Source organism: Dioscorea cayenensis, chromosome 4 (genome assembly GCF_009730915.1).
Source record: "Dioscorea cayenensis subsp. rotundata cultivar TDr96_F1 chromosome 4, TDr96_F1_v2_PseudoChromosome.rev07_lg8_w22 25.fasta, whole genome shotgun sequence".
Lineage (NCBI taxonomy): Eukaryota > Viridiplantae > Streptophyta > Magnoliopsida > Dioscoreales > Dioscoreaceae > Dioscorea > Dioscorea cayenensis.
Window position 1 is genome coordinate 14829593 of NC_052474.1, and position 22883 is coordinate 14852475.

At 43.1% G+C, this 22883-nt stretch overlaps 3 non-coding genes across 3 annotated transcripts; all 3 read right to left on the reverse strand.

The window, feature by feature from the left end:
- Nucleotides 1–1419: 1419 nt before the first annotated feature.
- Nucleotides 1420–1525, reverse strand: LOC120259697. The gene has a single exon (XR_005536253.1). It is a non-coding gene; the product is annotated as a small nucleolar RNA R71 (small nucleolar RNA).
- Nucleotides 1526–7878: 6353 nt separating this feature from the next.
- On the reverse strand, nucleotides 7879–7985 carry LOC120259709. Its single transcript, XR_005536264.1, has one exon. It is a non-coding gene; the product is annotated as a small nucleolar RNA R71 (small nucleolar RNA).
- Nucleotides 7986–11904: 3919 nt separating this feature from the next.
- LOC120259702 lies at nucleotides 11905–12011 on the reverse strand. Its single transcript, XR_005536258.1, has one exon. It is a non-coding gene; the product is annotated as a small nucleolar RNA R71 (small nucleolar RNA).
- Nucleotides 12012–22883: the final 10872 nt, after the last annotated feature.

A 22883-nucleotide genomic window follows, 5' to 3' on the forward strand; every position in this document is an offset into this window, starting at 1 on the left:
AGGACCCCAAGGCCACCGGGTGTTGGTGAACCTTGGGGGGGATTTATCATGTATTTTTTATGATTACTTGTTAATTCCATACTTGGGTAATTTTGATATTTAATCCACTATTTTCATGCTAAGTGCTACACTAAGGAGAAATCCGTAGCTCTTTTATGAGTGATGCATATAGATGTAACTTGCTCACATGTATTAGATCATGAATGGATTAGAAGGGGATACTTGTATCATCACGCCGAGAAATTGGGTGTTGGTAGCCCTCTATGTCAGATTAAGCCGAAGAAGAGTAGGTTTACTCCAATTTGTGATTTCCTTGTACTTAATGCAATCGTAGGAACGTGGATTTCGATGAAATTTCTATCAATGTTCGTATGGGATTAGGGTTCAATCGCCGAGAAATTGGGGTTGTTCTAATCTAGAAATGTCTTGGTCCAATTTACCCTTGCATCTTTTAATCATCATCCATGTTTCATGATACCCCCTCAAGGGGATCCACATCCATAGGCCTTTGCGTTACATTGATTCTCTTGCTTGCTCATTGCTTGTTTTCTCTAATTTGTTGGAAATCTTGTTTTAGTTTTAATTGCTTCTAGTATAGTAAATTCCATCACTTGATATCTTAGGCTAGATTATAGTTCGAAAAAGGAGTAATAGGAGATCCTTAGTTCCATGGAATATGATCCTCGTTTCTTCACACGAGGTATTACTTGGCGATCCCGTATACTTGCAGGGAAGCAATCAAGTTTTTAGTGCCGTTGCCGGGGACACTTTAAGGAATTCTAGGAAACTTTTAGATTATTACTCTAGCCATTTCATTATTTACTCATTTTTTTTATCATTAATTTTCTTTTCCTTTGATCTTAACTTTCTACCATTTTTTCCTGGTTTTGCATGGTACTGTGCATGACACGTTCAAATCCATTGACCTTGATTATACCGGATAGTGAAATTGAAAGAACTTTGCATCGGAGATGGAGAGAAGTTGGTGAATGGTCGGGTACACAGAATATTAAAATTGAGGATAGAGAGTCTTTAATCATGACCGAAGAGGGACACACTTTATCCGATTATGAAAGACCTCAATTCACGAGTGATGAGTTTAGTGTTCAAGCACCATCCGTGGCATCCAACAATTTTGAAATTAAAGCAAGTACAATCGGCATGGTCCAGAACTCGGTTTAATTCAATGGTCTTGCAAATGAAGATGCACATGACCACCTTTCCCGAACTCTCTAAATTTGCTCTACATTCAAGATTAATGGGATGTCAGACGATGCTATCCATTTGAGGCTATTTCCATTCAGTTTGAGAGGCGGGGCATATCGTTGGCTTACATCATTATCTCCAGGGTCTATAAAAATATGGAAAGATATGATTGAGAAGTTCCTTGGGAGGTATTTTCTGCCAAGCAAAGCAGCCAAATTAAGACAAGAAATTTCAGCCTTTAAACAAGGAGAGTCCGAAACATTGTTTGAAGCCTATGAGAGATTCAAGGATCTCCTTAGAAGGTGCCCCATCATGGTTTTGCTTCATAGATGCGAGTACAAATCATCTACAATGGGCTGAACTATGATACTCGCCAACTCATTGATGCCGCGGCGCGTGGTTCCCTTGGCAACAAGTACCCCGATGAGGCTAAGCAATTACTTGAGTCTATGGCAAGCAATGAATCACATTGGGCCTCAAGGAGATCTTCACAAAAGACTGCTGGAATTTATGAAGTGAGTAGCAATGATGCCTTGGTCGCAAAGGTTGATGTGTTAACTCGAAAGCTTGATCTTCTTATGGGCAGTGGTTCGAGGTCAGAATCAATGATGAGTTGTAGAACTTGCGGTGGTGGGCATGGTGCAACCCAATGTCATATTGCTAGCTCCTTTATTGCTTCCATTGAGAATGTCGACTACATTGGGGGGCAACGAAATCAATGGAACCCGTATAGCTCAACTTACAATCCTGGATGGAAGAACCATCCAAATTTTGCGTGGAACCAAGCTAACAACAAAGAGGTACACCACCCCAAGGATCTCAATTTCAACAACAGGCTTTTGATAAGAAATTTACCACTGAAGAGGTTCTTGCCAAGTTCATGCTCAGTACAGATGCCAGGTTCAATAGCCTAACTAGTAGCATAGATGCACAATTTGGCAATGTGAATGCTCAGCTCACTCAGCACGCTAAACAGTTCAGTGAGATAGGTTGTGTTTTGAGAAACCTCCAAACTTCTGTGAAATCACTTGAGCATCGAGTAGGGGAACTCGCCAAGGCAAATTCTGAACGTCCTTTCGGTTGTTTTCCTAGTAACACGGAAGACAATCCAAGGGAGCACTTAAAGGCCATTGCCCTTAGAAGAAGGAGGCAAGTGGAGACAAGGGTCGAAGTTGACCCAAGTGTCAAAGAAAGTGGGGTAGCCTTCAGGGAAGACCCCAAGCTAGTTGAAAAAAATAGTGAAGACAAAAATCAGGGTAGAAATGATAAGCCCCAACAATAAGGACCATCAAAATCATCTGAGTACAAGCCTCCAATCCCTTATCCAACCAGATTAAGGTATGACAAGGAGGATGTTCACTTCAGAAAGTTTATCAACATTTTCAAACAACTCCATTTGAACATCCCGATAGTTGAAGCATTGACCCAAATGACTAAACATGCCAAGTTTTTAAAAGAGCTCCTTCTGAACAAGAGAAAGTTGGAGGAAGAAGGCACGGTTGCACTTATGGTGAATTGCTCGGCCATTTTAGAAAAGAAGCTCCCACAAAAGTTGAAAGATCTGGGAAGCTTCATTATCCCGTGTATGCTTGAAGGAGGAGTCCAAGAAAATGCTCTAGCAGATTCGGGGGCTAGCATAAATGTCATGCCTTACACCATGTATTTGAAACTTGGCTTGGATGAGTTAAGGCCCACGAGGATGACCTTACAATTGGTGGATCGATCAACAAGGAAACCTCATGGAATTGTTGAAGATGTGATTGTCCGAGTGGACAAATTTGTCTTTCCTGTGGATTTTGTCATGATGGACATCGATAAGGATGTGGAGATACCATTTATTCTTGGCCGACCATTCCTCAGCACCTCGGGTGCCCTAATTGATTTGAAAGGAGGGAAATTAACGTTAATAGTCAGAGAAGAGGAAGAGAAGTACACTTTGCCGGCTACTATGAAACATTCTTTAGATCATGATGACACACTTTACTTCATTGATGAAACTGATAGGTTGATTTCTGATTGTGTGCAGGAGGTGTTCTTGATAAACCCTTTGGATGAGTATTTGGGAGAGTTGGAGAATGAAGAACAAGAAGAACCTCACTACCATCCACAAATTCAAAACTTGAAGCAACCAAAAGAGAAGGTATCCTGTATTAATGCTAAGGAAAAAGAGAAAAAAAGAATCATTTGTGAAGATAATGTGGAGGGAGATTCATGGGAGAAAAAAGAAAGGTACCAAGCTTCATCACCCCACCTCTCAAGGAGGAAAGGTAAATTTTTCACTCCGCTCTACTCATGAACAATTCAAGGTCTTTTCAATGTTGTCACTGAATTTACCGGGAAGAAACAACACTAGAAGGGAAATTGGGGATGGATTCAAATGCTTTGAACCCCCATGAGGTAAGGAATGAGGTACATTAGGCTCCTGACATTAAACAAGCGCTTCTTGAGCTTGTTTTCTTGCATATTTCATTTTTTAGATCATAGTTCATTTCAATTTTTGTATTTCATAGACATGTTTGTTTTTGAATAAGTTCATGCTCACACACTTGGCACATTGTTCTCATTGTTTTAATTGTGGTTTATTTGTGCAACTTCTTGAGAAACTCATATTTTGGTGTCATTTCATGTGCTACATCATCGTTTTATTCATTTTACTCATTTTTGGAGAAATCTTTGAGCTTGCCATTTTATTCTTACATCATTTGAAGCAGGATTTTGAAGTTTTGAGTGATTTTAAAAGTCATACGAGCATACTGGGGCGTATGGAGGCCGTATAAGATGAACATAGAGCCAATCCAATGGCTCTGTGCCATCTCAGAAGGCCCCCAAACGGCCCCCATACGGGGTCGTCTGAGATGCGCATGGACGGATTTTCATTCAAATTTGTGTAAAAATTTTTTGATTCCATGAATATAGGGGAAACTCTTGCCACATGAATAGTGACCATACGACCCTCATACAGCCGTATGATCACAAAAATTTGATTTTTCATTTGTTTCCTCTATCTCTTGTATTTTATTTTGATTTATCTTGTATCTTTATAAGCTTGAACAAGGTTTATCTTCATTGTAGGGATGCCTCACACTAAAAGACTCGCCTCCAAACACCCAAGAACCACCGAACCCTCATCTACCCCGGATGAACCCGTCTTCAAGTTGGCCCATCATCGAGAGAAATATGATACCTTGAAGACAAAACCATTTGGGACGTTAATTTACATCGATTGGGGGCTTGTGGAGAGCTTTGGGAAAGAAAATCAAGTCAAGGATTGGCTATAACATAATTGTTGGGATAAGCTTTTTGCCATTAATGAGCCAACCTTTTGCCAATTAACCTTGGAGGTTTTGAGTACTTTTGAGGCACGACAAGATGCATAATCAGTGCGGGATTGGAAATGTATTACCATCTATTTTCAAGCTTTTGGAAGAACTCATACTATGCACCACTTGGACTTTGCCAAGTATATGGAAATCTATGATGTTGAGTTTATCAATTCGATTCATGGTGACCGTCTTAAGCTTAATTTACCAAGTGATGTGAGTAGAAGCCGCTATTGGGCGACCTTGGGTGGTAGTGACCAGACCCGAAAAGCTTCACGCATGATAGACCCGGCACACAGATACATTCATGCTTTGATTGCTCGTTTTATTTGGGGCCGGGCTGATAGCAAGGGAGTGGTCACACAGTCTGATCTTTACATGATGTATGGAATCTTTCAGCAGCACCCTAATCATCTTGGCCACCTTGTTGCCGATGCATTTCTTCACCAGGGATCGTATGCGCATTAGGAGCTATATTTGCTGGGCCCTATGGGACTAGATTGATCCGTGGCATGGGTTTATTCAATCAGACTCGAGGTATGACCATTGTAGGAGATGCAGCACCCCTTGGGAAGGCCCACATATAAGCAATTGGCTTGGTGGCAAACCCACACGTCCCCGGGCCACTAGCGAGTCCAGTCAGTAAGAGACAGAGCACACAGAGTCAGTGCCTGAGGACACTCCTGTCCCTACCCCCGGTACTACATCATTACCTGATTTTGACATGAGACTTAGGGAGATCGAGGGAGAAATTCAGGTTGTGCGTCAGGAGCAGTGCGAGATTCGTGGCCTATTTCACCAGATCATTGAGGGGCAGTGTCGACTCGAGGAGGATTTTCACTGTTTCATCACCTCGTACTATGGTTCATCCTTGCACGCTGTGACCACTTCTTCTGTTGCCATGCCACCACCACCAGCACCAGATTGTGATGAGTAGTAGCTCGTTTGAGTATGGACACCTATCATCTACTTTAGTTTGCTTTGTTTTGTATTTTTGTGTTTTGATGAGTTGGCACGGTTCTTACCCTACCGACTTGTGATTGTCAAACTTTATGTTATTTTCATCAATGTATTTTGTTGACTACTCCCTAGTTTCTCTCTTGTGTTTGTATTTGTAAATTTTGGTGGAATTATGATGTCCCCTTTTTGCACCCCAGGGCATTGAGGGAATTTGGTGAGCTTTCTGATAAACGTCTAAAAGTACGTATTTTACATGTATTTGTTTTGTATTATTCTTTACATTTATTTGTTGAACTAATGCCCTTTTGGTTTAAATTGTGTTATTTTTGTATTTCAAGCCTAACAGAACCCCTGGGGGACTCGACGACGTGATTGGGAATGAATTCGGCATCAAAACGGCGTTTCCGAGCCCGGGATTACTGTAGCATAGGCTTTAGTGGTTTTATTGTAGCGGTTCACTATAGCAATTACTATTGCTCATCACAGGCTTCTTGGTAGAAAACTGGAAACCCAGAGGGGTCAGCATACGGCTGGTATACTGACCCGTTTACTCATCGGGATCTCGGTGTTTAAAGGCTAAAAGGGAGGATCTTCTTGAGAGAAGAGGCTAGGGTTTGAAAACCACTTCCACACCACCTTGAACTTGGGCTTTTAGAGGGCAAAAGAGAGAAAATCTGAACATTCCTTGGTGGAGAGAGCAACATTTAGGAGGATCCACTTTAAGGACTTCATTGCTTGGAGGTTGAAGACAACGGGAAGCCACCCATTCGAGTGGTGTCCTCAGAAGGCTTTCTCCGGGGATTCAAGCGTCATTCGGTCTTCACCTTTTGAGGGAGTGTTCCTCATGTTTGTTTTAGTTGTTTGTATGGATTATTTGGTTTCTTTGTTGAACATGAACAACTAAACACCAAGGTCACCAGATGTAGGTGAACCTTGGGGGTGAACTTGCGATGTTTTGGATTATTTGAGTAATTTATGCATGATTGGCTTTTTGTGATTGTTGTTTGGTGTTCTTAATTGTTTTGGTACTTTTGATTGAGTGATGTATCAAATTATTGGTAGCACTTTGTAGCATGACCATTGCCTTAGTGCTAGACTCCACCAAACTTAGAAGGGATTATTGTATAAATACACTGTGACCAACGGGTATTTGTACCCCTCCATTCCTGGGATTGAAAACTACTAGTATTTCTACCCTAACTTGTGAAAACCATCATTCTCCTTGCAACCGAGTGGGAAGTTGGGTGGAAGGAATTCCTTATTCAAGACTTGCATCGGGTTAGTGGTCAATTGCCGTGACCATCGGGTAGACCTAAGTTTTGGTTTTCTCAGTCCAACTAGCCACATGCTTAACTTTTTTAATATCCTACTCACTTTAGTAACCCCTTTGGGGACCCACATCCGTGACTGTTTTCCAACCTTGAGCATTTCCCGTGTTTTGATTTTGTCATACTTCTTAAGATTTTCTCTTGCTTTTCATTTTCTCTTTCTCCTCCTTTCTTTTCTCTTGAATTGGAATCGGTGAGCTAAATAACAAGTAAGAAGTGAGTAAAGTAGCTCCTCGGGCCCCTTGGGAATACGACCCACTCGTGCGTGTGTGAGTGGTTTATTACTTGATGACCCCATGCTCTTGTGGGTGTTCACACTATGTGTCAATCAAAGTTTTTGGTGCCGTTGCCAGGGACCCCACTGAGGAATATTTGGAAAGCTTTAAACCTAAAGATTTAGTCTTTTATTTTCCTTTGGTTTTCACTCTTTTGTTTTGTTTTTGTATTTTTTCTTGTTTTTGGTTGTTGGCCTTTTGTAAACATTCCATCTTTGTGTTTCTTGCTGTTAACTAACATCTTGACTCCTCAATCTGTGTAGGTACATATCTTATGACATGAGCGGTTCAGCAAACTTTGCTGAACCCGATAATGAGATAGAAAGAACTTTGCATCGACGATTGAGAGAAGCGGAAGAAAGTTCTAGACAACAAGGGATTTGTGTTGAGTTGAGTGAACTATTAGTCATGGCGGAGCCCAGGAAGACCCTATCAGAATATGAAAGACCACAGTTCACTGGAGAAGAATTTAGTGTCCAAGCACCAACTATTCCAGCTAATAACTTTGAAATCAAGGCGAGTACCATAGGGATGATCCAGAATTCAGTACAGTTTGATAGTCTAACGGATGAGGACCCCCATGCCCATATTGCCCGGTTCCTTCAAATATGCTACACTTTCAAGATCAATTCAGTGTTAAACGATGCCATCAGGCTGAGATTGTTCCCGTTCAGTTTGAGATGAGCAGCATATAGATGGCTCACATCCTTAGCTCCTGGGTCCATCACCACTTGGAAGAAAATGGTTGAGAAGTTCCTGGCCCGATATTTTCCTCCAAGCAAAGCTGTAAGACTGAGACATGAGATATCGTCTTTCAGGCAAGGTGATACGGAGACACTCTTTGAAGCCCATAAACTATTTAAAGACCTTCTTCGTGAGTGTCCTCATCATGGCTTCCCTACATGGATGAGAGTGCAGATGTTGTGTAATGGGTTAAATTATGCTACTAGGCAACTCATTGATGCAGCGGCAGGTGTTGCCTTAAGCAACAAGCTTCCTGAAGAGGCTGAGGAATTAATTGAGAATGTGGCCAGGAATGAGTGTTATTGGAGCACTAGATAGAAGCCTCCAAGTGCTGCAGGGCTGTATGAGGTGAATGAATCCACAACATTAGCCGTGAAGATTGATGCCCTGATGAAACATGTCATGGAGAATAGTTTGAAGCATGACGCCCAAGCACGAAAAGTTGACCAACTCATGTTGGGATCCAGTTCAGGCTCCAAGGCCGTTATGTCATGTGATACTTGAGGGGCAGGGCATGCAACATCACAATGCCCTATTTTTGTTACCCCATCACCTCCTGTGGAAACAATTGATTATGTTGGGAGTGGACCAAGGGGATCAGAGAATAAATTTGGCAACACTTACAATTATGGATGGAGGGCCTCTTCAAATCCTTCTTGGAATCAAGGCCAATCTCAGTACAGACCCCCATCATCTCAGGGAAGCCACTACCAAGCCCCGCCTCCACAAGAGATGAAATACTCCACGGAGGATGTTTTGGCCAGATCATGATTAGTACGGAGGCACGTTTTGTGCATAATGAAAAGAAACTTGATAAATTTAGTACCATATTGAGAAATGTACAAGCATCCATCTAATCTCTGGAGAACCAACTGGGACAGCTTGCTCGTGGATAATCTGAACGATCCTCGGGGAGTTTACCAAACAACACCAAAAGCAACCCAAGGGAACAATTAAAAGTCGTTACTTTGGGAAGTTGTAGACAGTTGGAAGCAAGGGAAAGAGGGATCCCAAGTGCTTCTAATAATGGGGTAACCATCCGTAAGACCCTAATTTTAGTGACGATGCAAGCAAGGAGAATGGGAGGAAAACTGTTGAAGACTCCCCCAATTCTAACATTTCAAAGGGGAATGAATAGCAGCCAGTGGTACCGTACCCCTCAAGACTCGAACAAGATAAAGATGGAGCTAGCTCTTGCTATCAGTGCACAAATCAGGATACTCGAATGTGACTGCCTTTGTACCCCTCCAAATCATTGTGCTAGCTTGAATATAAGGAGGTTGGCACACATTCTTGGATCTTGAACTCGACTTATATCTTTAGGTTTGATTCTTCTCAAGATTTCCTCCAAATGCATGGGTTCACGATCTACATTGGCTTCTTTCTTTAACATTCGGCTTCATAACCCTATATGCATGAAAGTAACATAAACGCACAAGTATTAGCGGTAAAACATGATAAAAGTAATGTTCAACATAAGGAAAGAATACTTCGCATTCTTATCACACAAGCACTTATCAATCCTCATCAATGTCCAACACTACAGAATCTACAGGAAATATGTACTTGTCCACCTTGACAAGTACATCTTTAATAATGCCTCTCGGATGTCTCACCATTCGGTTCGCCAATTGTAATGTCATCAGAGTGGGCCTAGGCTCTCCCAAGCTTAGCTTCTAAAAGAACGAGTATGGCATGACGTTGATACTAGCCCCCGAATCCGGCAATGTCATCTCTTCATCAAAATTGCCAATGTTGCACGGAATCACAAGGCTTTTGGGGTCCTTCTTCTTGTTCGGCATTTTCTTTTGCAACACCACCGAATAAGAGGCATCTAAGTTCACTGATGCACTCTCCTACAACTTCCTCTTGTTGGTTGGAAGATCTTTCAAAAACTTAGCATACTAAGCGATAAGTGCTTGTGCGATACGAATGCGAAGCGTTTATTCCTTATGTTGAGCATTACTTTTCTCAGGTTTTTTCACTAATATGTGTGTTTTTATGTTACTTTTTATGCGGGTAGGGGTTGTGAGGCCGAGTATGAAGGAAATAGGCCAATGTGTATCATAATGCACCAATTTTTGGAGGAAATCTTGCTAAGGTTCAAACGCCAAGACATAGGTCGGTGTGAGATGTGAGAGTGTGTGCCAACCTCCTCGTGATTCGAAAGTGGGCACATCCATTTGGAGGGGCACAAAGGCAGTCACATTCGAGCATTCCGACTTATGCACACAAAACAAGAGCTCCACCAACGTGTACACCATTGAAGAAGCAAGTGATCCACGACGTGAACATGTGCCCGTTTGTGTTACCCCGATGAAAGTATGGAATTGGGAAGCTATTCAGGTAGAATATTGTAGCATATACTGTAGCAGCACAGTTCACAGCCGGCAGAGAAACCAGAGAAATAGAGAATCCACACGGGCGTGTGGAAATTATACACGCCCATGTGGAATTTCCGCACGGGCGCGTGGAGCATCCACGCCCGTGTAGTCGCCCGATTCCAGCCCTATTTAAAGCCGATTCAGCCCCGATTTTGGTATTCTTTTCTCCATCTTTTCCCCAACTTGAGAGAGGGCTTTGGCTAGGGTGTCGAGGGGTTTTGGCCAAGGTTTTGGAGAGGTTCTATGGCTCTGACGTCTTCATTCCTTATGAAGAAGGTTGATAGGGGAGCTTCCGTTGAGGCGTATCCTATACCGGATGAGGGAATCCTTAGACGATGAGTAGAGAACTTTCCACAAGACCATTGACACGACTATCGAGGGGGTTTCTTTATAGATTCATTGCTTTTATATTCTATTTCTTTGATTGTACTTAGCTCCATGGAGAGCTAAACCCCTATTGGGTACTCGGGTATTGTGAACCCTAGGATGTATTTGTTTCTTTGGTTAGGGACCTTCCTCCTGGACCAAAGGGTTAGGTCTATAATTAGGAAGAGATTTATCACTTGGAATCCCTAGAACTCATTGCAACTCTATGCGAGTGCGAGGTGTTGAGATTGTTCGATTTCTCCTCCGGGACATGTATAGAGTTAGGCATAGTTGACCTTAGATTTGGGACTATGTAATTAAGGATTTCCACGACTCACCATTTCATTGATTAGGAAGCATAATAGAGGGTTCTTGCACTTGAAACAATTATCCTAGGTGGAGCATTATCCGGGTACCCCATCTTTATCGATTGCCTTACCCCGTTCTTTACTTTTGCCCTCTTACTTGTTGCTTTTACTGTTAAGAATTGAATCATTATCACACTCATCATCATTGATCTTTTACATAGCTAAGAATCAAATTAAGTATTTTTATTCCCTACTCCCTGTGGATTGGATACCCGCTCACCCGGGATTATTACTTCGACAAACCCGTGCACTTGCGGGATATACGCAAGGGGACCTTATCAAGTTTTTGGCACCGTTGGCGTTGAGTAGGCGTGTAGAGATACTTTGCACTTTATTTTCTTAGCTATTGCACCACACATTCTATTTCACATCTTCTTATTCTATCATCGTTATGATTTTCTTTTTCTTTCTTTTTGGTACTGCTCCAGGTTATGACCAGAGGGAATCCATCAATATTGATTGAAGGAGACCCTGAGCTTGAACGTACACTTAGAAGAAAAGGGTAAGAACATGTGCAAGAACAACATAATTCAGCTGATTTGGAAGGAGAGGAATCTGAAAACATGGCAGAACATAATGAGCAACAGCAAACACTATGTGATTATGCCAGACCTTCAGTGTTTGGGACACAATCGAGTATTGTGCGTCCCCCGATTACATCTCAAAACTTCGAGCTAAAGCTGACATTCATCCATGTACTGCAGTAGTCCGCACAATTCAACGGTTTGGCCGATGAGGATTCAAACAGTCACATAGAGAGCTTTCTCGAGGTGTGCAATATGCTGAAGATAAATGGGCTGACGGATGATGCCATCAAATTGAGAGCCTTTCCATTTTCCTTGAAGGGGAGAGCGAAGCAGTGGCTACACTCATTACCTAGAGCATCAATCACTACATGAGAGGAGATGGTAGAAGCTTTTGTAGCCCGTTATTTTCCTCCCAAAAAATCAGCAAAGCTTAGGAATGAGATCTCGCCCTTTGTTCAGTTAGAATTTTAGTCTCCATTCGAGATATGGGAAAGGTTCAAGGAGCTCCTGAGAAAGTGTCCGCAACACGGATTCCCGGAGTGGATGATTGTTCAAACCTTATACAATGGTTTGAACCCGAGTACAAGGCAACTCTTGGATGCGGCAGCAGGAGGTACCTTAGGTAGTAAAACTCCCTATGAGGCTCGTCAATTAATTGAGAAAATGGGGTTAAATAGCTACCAATGGAATGCTAGGGAGAAGAAAAAGATTGCCGGTCTCCATGAAATTGATGTGGTAAGCTCATTGGCGGCGCAAGTAGAGAGTCTTAGTAAAAAGCTAGATCTCATAGCTTCGAATAGAGTTGCGGCCATGACCAATTGCACCGGTTGTGGTGGAGGACATGCTCCCTCCGATTTCCCGATCATTATTGGTGATGTTTCTTCAGTGGAAAACGTTGACTTTGTAGGTAATGGCATTGAGACCTCAAGGGAACCCATATAGCAATACTTACAATTCAGGTTGGAAGAATCATCCCAACTTTTCATGGAGTAATCAAGGACCACAAAAGGCCATGGGGCCACCGGGTTTCCAACAACAACAATAAGCCCCTCAAGTGGAAAACAGAATTTCAGGTTTGGAAACCCAAATGACGGATTTAGAGAAGCACTTGGCTAGATTTGTTCAATTTGCAAATACACGGTTTGAATCAGTCGAGGCTACACTTCGCAACCACACCGCCTCTTTGCACAACCTTGAAAATCAGGTGGGGCAAATTACGAAGTCTCTCTCCGAAAGGCCATATGGAAGTTTACCAAGCAATACTGAAACCAACCCTAGAGAACATGTAAAGCCGATCACTTTGAGAAGTGGTCGTGAGGTTGAAGGGAGGTTTCCGAGTGAGAAGCCGAAAGAACACACACCCGAGGTTGTAGAGGTTGAGGAGGGAGCAAAGAAAGAGAAAGAGGTGGCATCCCCACCTTTCAAGCCAAGAATCCCTTTATCCTCTAGATTGAAGAATAACCAAGGGGATGAACAAGATAAGAAATTCTCGAGTTTATTCAAGCAACTCCACATCAACATTCCTTTTGTAGAGGCATTAGCTCAAATGCCTGAGTATGCGAAGTTCCTGAAAGACTTGTTGACTAACAAGAGGAAGTTGGAGGAGAGTGCTTCAGTGGTGCTAGATGCTTCATGCTCGGCGGTGCTACAAAAGAACATGCCGAACAAGAAGAAAGACCCGGGAAGCATCATCATTCCGTGTAACATCGACAACTTAGGTGAGGAAATGACACTGGTGGATTTAGGGGCAAGTATCAACGTTATGCCATACACTTTCTTCCAAAAGCTAGGCTTGGGAGAGCCTAGGCCTACTCGTATGACTTTACAATTGGCAGACCGAACAGTGCAACATCCGAGAGGTATCATTGAAGACGTGCTTGTCAAGGTGGATAAGTACTTTTTTCCGGTTGACTTTATAGTGCTAGATGTCGATGAGGATGCGAATGTACCCTTGATACTTGGGAGACCGTTCTTGTGGACTTCCAAAGCATTGATTAACATGGACAGTGGAGAGCTCACATTGAGAGTTGGAGATGACAAACTCACTTACCGCTTTGCTGAAGCCATGCGGCATTCTCTCGATTTTGATGACACTTTGTATTTTCTAGACACTACTGATGAGCTTGTTGATGAATACATGCAGGAAATGTTAAACCCGGATCCATATGAAGGTTTGTTCGACCAAGAGGAGAGCAATGAAGAAGTAATGATGTTTGGGTCGACTGAAGAAGTAACATCTACCCCTGGGATAGTGAAGAAGGTGCTCCGGAAAATGAAGAGGGCTAGGAGATGCCATCGAAAACCCTCCAAGACTGTTGGAGATGTACATGAACCAAGAAAGTTAGATGAACCATTACTAGACGATACGAAGGCCGATAATACACCCTCTACCTTCAAGAGACTTTGTTCATCATGCTTTCAAGTCATGGGTAAGAGGGCGACTTTCATTCATGAACCCCCGTAAGGTAAGACAAGATACGTCAAGCTACGTGACGTTAAACAAGCGCTTCTTGGGAGGCAACCCAAGCAATTACTGTTTTCCTAGTTTTTAGTTTAGTGTTTGCATGAATAAATTGTTAAGTGTTGGTGTCTTAATCTATTAGATGCTTGTGCTGAGACTTCCTTGTGAACTTTGGATTCTAATTGCGTGTTTTAATGTAGAATTGGAGAAGTTTGGTCGTTTGAGCTATATTTCATATTTTTCACTAGTAAAATTTGCATAATAGGGCAGGCTCTGAGTATGTAAACATGTTCAGAAATTTTTTGCAGAGCTTGCAGATTTTTCTAAGTCATCCAGAGAACACACACGGGCATGTGGAATTTCCACACTCCCGTGGGGGTTGCACTGCGAGCTCATCCAAAGAAGGCACAGGGGCGTGCGGCTACCCCTGTGAATGACCATGCGACTGTCACACGCCCGTGGGTAATTTTTGTACGGGTGTGTGAATTCCTACAGAGTTGGGCAGATATTTCCGAGAACACACAGGGGCGTGGACTCGCCCCTGTGAGTAACCTTGTGAACCACGCACGGGCGTGGGTAATTTCCGCACGCCCGTGTGAAACTTTGAAGATGAGTTCTCTCTACCCCGAGAAGACACAGCGGTGTGCAGCTGCCCCTGTGAGTTTGGCAAGTGAATGTCCACGCCCATGGGGAATTTCCGCACGGGCGTGTGAAACACTTAGCATTCTTCTCGGATGTCCAGGGAAGCCACAGGGGGCGTGTGGCTGCCCCTGTGGGTCGGGGGCACGGGCGTGGATATTGTCTGCAGGCCGTGCGAGAGAAGTCAGAGTCAAAGGAGCATTTTCCCAAAAGAGCACAGGGGCGTGCGCACGCCCCTGTAGTGCTTTTGAAGTGAGCCGCACGAGCGTGGGGAATTTCCACACGCCCGTGTGGATGCACAGAACGCCAAAAGTCGTGGGATCTGTTTAAAAGAGGATAGTTCCTCTCCCTCTTGACCATTTCTATTCACCTGAAAACACTCTCACAGTATTCTCCGAGTTCAGAGTGCTAATTTGGTTGGATTTTAGTGAAGTTTTCTGACCGGTTCTTCATTTTCTTACTCCATCGCATCGGTAAGTTATTTTTTATCATCTTCCTTGCCAATTCATGGTTTCTATCGATTAACCTGGTTAATAATGCTTCGTTTCTTCAATTGGAAAGACGATTTATGTTTACAACGAAGTTAGAAGTATTATTATTAAGTTGTATTTTTGGATTTTTGAAGTGTGGCCGTGTGGTTCTCACGCCCCGTGGATCCACAGGGGCATGCGGAAATTTCACACGACCGTGTGGATTTCTGCAGCATTGGTTTATCAACTTGTTTGATCAATTTCGTTAAAATCTTGCAGATTATGGTACCTAGGTCAAAGAAGCAAGCTGATAAGAGACCACGTGAGTCATCTCCTGAGCTTGATGGCATGCGGTTTGCAATTCCAGAGCATCAGGTTCGCTATGAGCGCCTGTCGAGGCTCTGTTTTGGGCAGACTTGATTCTTAGACATGACTATATTGCGAGATCTGCAGTAGGGAGTTGAGTTTGCTAATGAGATCGAGGATCTTGTTTCAAAATGTGGTTGGCGGCAGTTGCTGACGATTAAAGAGCCAGCCATCCGAGAGTTTGCACTGGAGGTGCTATCATCATTCGAGTTTGATAGATCATATGCGAGCTTCCACAGTGTAGACACCATTCAGTTCAGAGTATTTGGACACCACCATAACTTGAGCATTACGCAGTTTTGAGTACTACTTGGCTTGTACGAGGAGGCATTCACAGATACAGAGGAATATGCGCAGTTACCGACTGATTACCCTGGAACCTTGACCCCGCAGAGAGCTTACAGAGTGTTATATGGTCAAGGTCAGTATGAGCCTTGGGTGTCCAAGGCCACATGCCTTTCCCGACCTGCATATAGATACCTGCATGCCATTATGAGTAGGTCGGTGACTGGCCGTGGTGATAGCACTGGTGTCCTGAGCCGTCAGGAGATACTATACTTGTACTCGATGGTACAACGTGTACCGATTGACTTACGGCCTATCCTGGCAGAGTACATCAGACATCAGGGATACTATGCTAGACTGGGAGCGATCTTCTCGGGCCCTACATTACGAGATTAGTGCTGGGCATGGGACTCTTGGATTCGATTCGCGGGGCCTAGAAGATGAGTGCACCTGCTCCCTTGAGTCTAGAGACGATGCGGTTGATGGGCATGGTCAGCAGGGTTCAGACAGGGGTTTTTGCTTTAGTATTACCAGCTCTAGAGATAGACGAGGATGAGGGTGATGAAGCCGGAGCATCTCAACCCGCTCCCGAGCCTCAGCCAGCAACGATGGAGATCGAGGCACCTCAGTGGCAGAGGAACCACCCCTAGTGCATATGTTTTCACCATCTTGAGCCAATGATCGCTTTGAGAGGCTCGAGAATGCTATAGGAGTGGTCCGAGCTGAGGTTGCCGAGATTAGGGCTACGCAGGCTACTTAGTACACAGAGTTCATGGCGTAGGTGTAATCAGAGCATACACTCCGGACTGGACTCTGTGAACCATCCCTATCAGCCTTAACATCTTTATGCCTAGCAGAGTAGGTATACTCGCCTTCTCGGTCCTCAAATCACGTCCAGAAGGCCCATACACATAACCAATCTCGTGATGTAAGGGCCCGAGAAAATCACTCCTAATCTGGCATAATAACCCTGCTGTCATATATACTCTACGATGATATATCCTAGATGGATCGGTGTGCTCTAAAATATCAAATAAAGATATAGAAGCTCCTGCCGGCTCAGGACGCCGGTACTGTCACTACGGCCATTCACCGACCTACTCATAACTGTGTGCAAATATCGATATGCAGGTCAGGAAAGGCATGTGGAATTTGACACTATTAGTTCATACTGGCACTGACCCATAGCACTCCATACGCTATCTGGGCGGTCAAGGAGCCTGGATAATCCATCGGCAACAGAGCGTACTCCTTAGTATCTGTGAATGCCTTCTTATACAGTCCCAGCCAGGTCAAGAACTGTGTCACGCTCATGGTGTAGTGATCCCCAAGTGCTTTGAACTGTATAGCGTGGCCACTGTAAAATCTGTCATATGTACCGTCGAACTCGAAGGATGATAGAACCTCGAGTGTAAGTGCACAGATAGTAGGCTCTCTAATCATCAATAACTGTCTCCAACCTCCAACCGAGACAAGATCCTCTACCTCATTTGCAAACTCGCCTCCCTACTGTATATCTCGTAATACGCTCATGTGTAGGAAGCAAGTCTGTCCAAACTGAAGCCTCGACAAATGCTCATAATGAGCCTGATGCTCGTGAATAGTGAACTCATTGTGCTCTAACTAAGGGACTGCTCTCTGGGATGTTTGTCGGTCGCGATCTTAGTCCTAGGTGCCATATCTGTAAAAATCAAAAAGAAATAACTCATAATGGCTTGAAGGAATAATGCTGCAGGAATCTACACCATCGTGAGGAAATTCCACACGCCTGTGTGGATCCACGGGGTGTGAAAAATGCACGGCCGCACGCTAAAAACTCATAAATACATCATTATATCCCTTATAATTTCTTTCTAATCATGTATACCCCTTCTAATTGTAGAGACGAAGCAACATTCACTAGTTTCATCACTTAAAATCAAGAATTTACGGAGAAAAGAAGGAAATGGTGTTTACCGATGAATAGAAGATGAAACTTTCAAAATCGGTAGAAAAATCGAGTAAAACTCCTCAAAATCAATGGTGTAAGGTCGGGAAAGATGTTAGGAGTGTTCTCTGAGTAACTGGAGGTGTGAGGATGAAGAAGAGTGGAAAGATTTATAAAGAAAACCCACGGCTCTTGTGTTCCTGCTCATTCGCACGGGCATGCAAAAATTACCCACGCCCGTGCTCCTCTATCGGAGAGACTCACCGGGGCAGACGCACATCCCTGTGCACTCTCGGGAAAACACTCAAGTCTCTCTGAACGCATACACACGAGTATGCAGAAAATACCCACGCCCATGTGTCCAACCCACAGGGACATCCCCACGACCCTGTGGTTTCTGTGTCTATTCCGAGAAAACTCTAAGTATTTCACACGCACATGTGGAAGTTTCCCAGGGGCATGGATGACGACGCCTTTTGTGTATGTCCCTAAGGTGCACGGGTTTGTTGAAGTAATAAATCCCAGATGAGTGGGTATTGTATCCATAGAGAGTAGGGAATAAAAAACTTAAATTGTTTCTTAATCAAACGAAAAGTGAATAGTGATTTGTGTGACAAAATGTGATGTAACAAAAGTAAAAGAAACAAGAGAAAGAGTGCAAGTAAAGGAGAGGTAAGGCAATCAATATAAGTGGGGTACTTGGATATTGTTCCGCCTAGGACAATCGTTTCAAGTGCAAAAACCCTCTATTATGCTTTCTAACTAATACATTAATGAGTCATGGAGATCCTTAAATACATGGTCCCAAATCTAAGGTCAACCATTCCTAACTCTATACATGTCCCTGAGGTGAAATTAAATAACCTCTCAACCTCACACTCGTATAGAATCGCCATGAGTTCTACGGTTTCCAAGTGATAAATCCTCTTCCTAGTTGTAGAACTAACCCTTTGGTCCAGGTGGAAGGTCCTTAGCCACAATTAAGCCGTAGGTGTTAAAATCACTTCAACGCTTCACTTTGTTGCCTCTGCAACTAAGCCCAGCAGAAGGTCATCTGATAAGTGCTTGAGTGAACATGTTTTTATGCATGTTTTACATACATTGAGCATCATATTTTATACGGTTTATGTCTCATTTCATGTATTGGGTGTTCTTTTATGCATATAGGTTGTGAAGGCATTGGGATTTCAAAAGGGAACGAAGATAGGCTATCATGGCATAATATTGGGAGTTCTTGTGCAAATCAAGTTGGAAGACACAAGAAGAGTTCGTGTATGAGGAGATGTGTGCCAACTTCCATAGTTTTGCAAGCCAAGTTATTAATGGAAGGGCACAAAGGCAGCCATGTCTCCACATTCCTCCTCTTTGTAAAGATTTCAAGACCTTTCAAGACGCATTGATGAAGGAAAAGCCGTATAGCCTACCATATGATCGTGTGCCCGATCGTGTGGCCTTAAGAGGAGAATGGTTATCATCACGTTTGTGGAAATCACTGTAGTAAAAGTACTGTAGTAAGTTCCTGTAGCATAATTACTGTTCACGCGACCGCGCGGAAATTCCGCGCGGCCGTGGAAATTCCCGCAGCCCACGCGGGCGAGTGGGGGCACGTGACAGACGCGATGTGAGGCTATAAATACACCTTTTGGCCGATTCTAAATGGACTTTTTGCGGAGCTTTGAGCATAGACATTGAGAGAGAGGCGGCTAGGGTTTGAGGAGAAGGTCTTCGCCGATTGATAGGGAGTTCTTCACCAACTTTGATAGATTCCTTCGACGTCATAGCATTTTTGGGGAGCCATTGGCGACCTAGCTCGGAGAGGAATCCTTCAAGACGTAGAACTACCAATCAAGGCCAATCCGCGAATTCGAGGGGGTTTTCTCTATGGGTTTTTATTGCTTTTCATTGTATTCATTATTGTTTTTGTAACTAGGCCCATGGAGGGCTAAACCCTAGTGGGTATTTGGGCATGTGAACCCTAAAGATTTATATTTTTTTGGATTGATTCTCTTAATGTTTCTAGTTAATCCAAGTTGTCTTGAGTTTTGATCTTGTGATTTAATTGCTTGCTAGTGTTGTTAATCCTTGTGGTTGATTTACATTGCATGATTTAATACTTTAATGTGAGAGGTCTCCATTAGAGTTAGATTTCCAAGATTAAAGAGGGTTGAGAGGGTGAGCCTTGAGATGGAGGAGTGTCCCCTTTCCCTTTCGATTGAGTGTTTCCTATCTCCAGTATTCCATATTCTCTTTGCAACCATATTTGGTGTGAGGCGTGAGATTGCTCGATTTCTCCGCCCGGGACCTTGTAGGGGGTTAGGATCCTTCGCCGGGAATTAGGGGTTGGATCTACATTTTAGGAATCGGTTTCACTCTTAGGTTTCCTTAGAGCATATTGCGGTCATATGGGGTGTGAAGTGTTGAGATTGGTTGATTTCTCCACCGGGACCTTGTAGGGGACTAGTGCCTTTTGCTTGGAGACAAGGATTTGTTATCGTTGGACTACCTCGACTCATTAGACTCGATTCTAGAGCATTTAGTGAATCTTGAGCTTTAAAGAAGATCTTAGGGGGATCATTGCCCGAATACCTCATCCTTAGTGATTGAGACTCTTCTACTTTATTTCTTGCATACTTGTTTGCTTTGCTTGCAATTAGTTCACTTCATTATATTCATTGATTCCGACTAGATAATTGAGAAGTGGTTATTACTAGTACTTCCGTTCCCTGTGGATTCGACTACCCGACTCACCGGGTAATTATTACTTTGACACCCGTGCACTTGCGGTTTACACACGCATATTCGGATGTGTCAGCCATCTTAGCGGCCGCTTTGGAAAGGGCTACCTTAGAGGATGTGTGAAGCTACTACCCTTTTTGAATTTTTGTTACCTTTTGTAGATAAATAAGTCCCTTATACATAGAACTTGGAGAAGTATACTTTGGGTTGACTTACACGATTTCGGGTTTGTTGTATTTTTTTATTCGAATTTTTAGCAAGAGCATTAAATTTTTCTATTTATTGTTGAAATTTCCCTTACTTGTAGAATGCCCTCTTTGTATGCTTTGGTGAACCTAAGGTCAAGCACTTCCAATATTTCCTTCATCCATGCACATAATATTTTAATTTTTGCTTGAGGACAAGCAAAAGCTTAAGTGTGGGGGAGTTTGATAAGTGCTTGTGTAATAAGAATACGAAGTGTTCTTTCCTTGTGTTGAGCATTACTTTTCTCAGGTTTTAATGCTAATATGTGTGTATTTATGTTACTTTCATGTAGGTAGGGTTGTGAGACCAATTATGAGAGAAAGAAGCCAATGTGGGTCGTAATGTACAAATTTAGAGGAAATCTTGCTAAGGTTCAACACGAAGACATAGGTCGGGTTCGAGATGCAGGAATGTGTGCTAACCTCCTTGTATTTGAGCTAGGGTAACTATTTGGAGGGGCACAAGGACAGTCACATTCAAGCATTCCGACTTGTGCATATAGAACAAGATCTCCACTAACATAACCGTTATTGAAGGAATAAAGCGATCCACAATGTAAACATGTATCCATTTGTGTTACCTCGATAAAAGCATGGATTCGGAAGTATTTTGGGCCGGTACTATAGTAGGGTACTGAAGTAAAAACTGTAGCAAAAATACTTTAGCAGCACTGTTCATAGCCTGCTGAGAAACATGAAAACAGAGAATCCACACGGGCGTGTGGAAATTCCACACGCCCGTGTGAAAAATCCACAAGGGCGCTCACACGGGCATGTGGATTCCTGATTCCAGCCCTTTAAAAGCCGATGTCAACCCCGTTTTCAGCCCCGATTTCAGCATTCTTTGTCTCCATCTTTTCCCCAACTTGAGAAGATCGGCTGCTAGGGTTTTGAGAGGTATTGGCTAGGGCTTTGGAGAGGTTCTACGGCTCTGACATTGTGCACCGTTTGGAGGAAGGTTAGTGGGAGAGCTTTTGTCGGCACCGATCCGGCGAGGTGTATCCTAGGCATGACAAAGGGACCCTTGCGACAAGTAGAGGACTCTCCACAAGACCATCACCAAGACTAATGAGGGGGTTTTCAATGGATGCTTTATTTTTACATTTGATTTCATTGATTGTATCTAGCTCCAAGGAGAGCTAAACCCCTAGTGGGTACTTGGGTATTTGTGAACCATAGTATGTATTCGTTTCATTGAATATCTTTATTATGTTTTCAATTAATTGATGTTTATTGTGAGTTCCAGTCTTGTATGTTTGATTGTAAGAATACTCCCCTAGAGTGACACTAAGGTTGAGAGTTCTTGTTGGTAACCCTTGTGAGTGAGTGACACACCATGAGAGTTAGACAAAGCTAGATTGGAGAGGGTTGAGAGGGTGAGTGGAAAGGTAGCGGAGTGTCCCCTTTCTCCTCCAGTGTGATCTATCCTACCTCCACTTTCCAAGAGTTCTTTGCGATCATAGTAGAGGGAATGGCCTAAGGGATGACCTTCCGTTGGGGCTTAGTTACGAGTGTAACGGAATGAAGCGTTGAGGTGATTTTAACATCTAGGGCTTAATTGTGGTTAGGGACCTATCTTCTGGACCAAGGGTTAGGTTTACAATTAGGAAGAGATTTATCACTTGGAATCCCTAGAGCTTAATGCAATCCTTCTTACGAGTGCGAGGTTGAGAGGTTGTTCAACTTCTCCTCCGGGACATGTAGAGGATTAGGCTTGGTTAACCCTAGATTCGGGGTCATGCATTAAAAGATGTTCCTGACTCACCATTGCATTAGTTAGGAAGCATAATAGAGAGTTCTTGCACTTGAAATGATTTTCCTAGGTGGATCAATACCCGGGTACCCCATCTTTATCGATTGCCTTACCTTCTCCTTTACTTTTGCTCTCTTTCGGGTTGTTTTACTTTTGAGAATTGAATCTTGTCACACATATCACTATTCATTCTTTCATATAGTTAAGAAGAAAATTAAGTATTTTTATTCCCTTTTCCCTGTGGATACGATACCCCACTCACATGGGATTTATTACTTCGACAACTCTGTGCACTTGCGGGGAGCTGTGTCAGGTTTCTTTTGCTTGGACCAAAGGGTTAGATCTATTTTAATGAATAGAGTTTATTACTTGGAATCCTTAGAGCCTAATCCAACCTAGCATAGTGTGAGGTATCGAGATTGTGAGATTTCCCCACGGTGACACAGTCTAGGGTTAGTCACGGTTGACATTTAGTTTTGAGATCGTGTGTTTAAAGATCTCCACGACTCATTAGACATTAGTT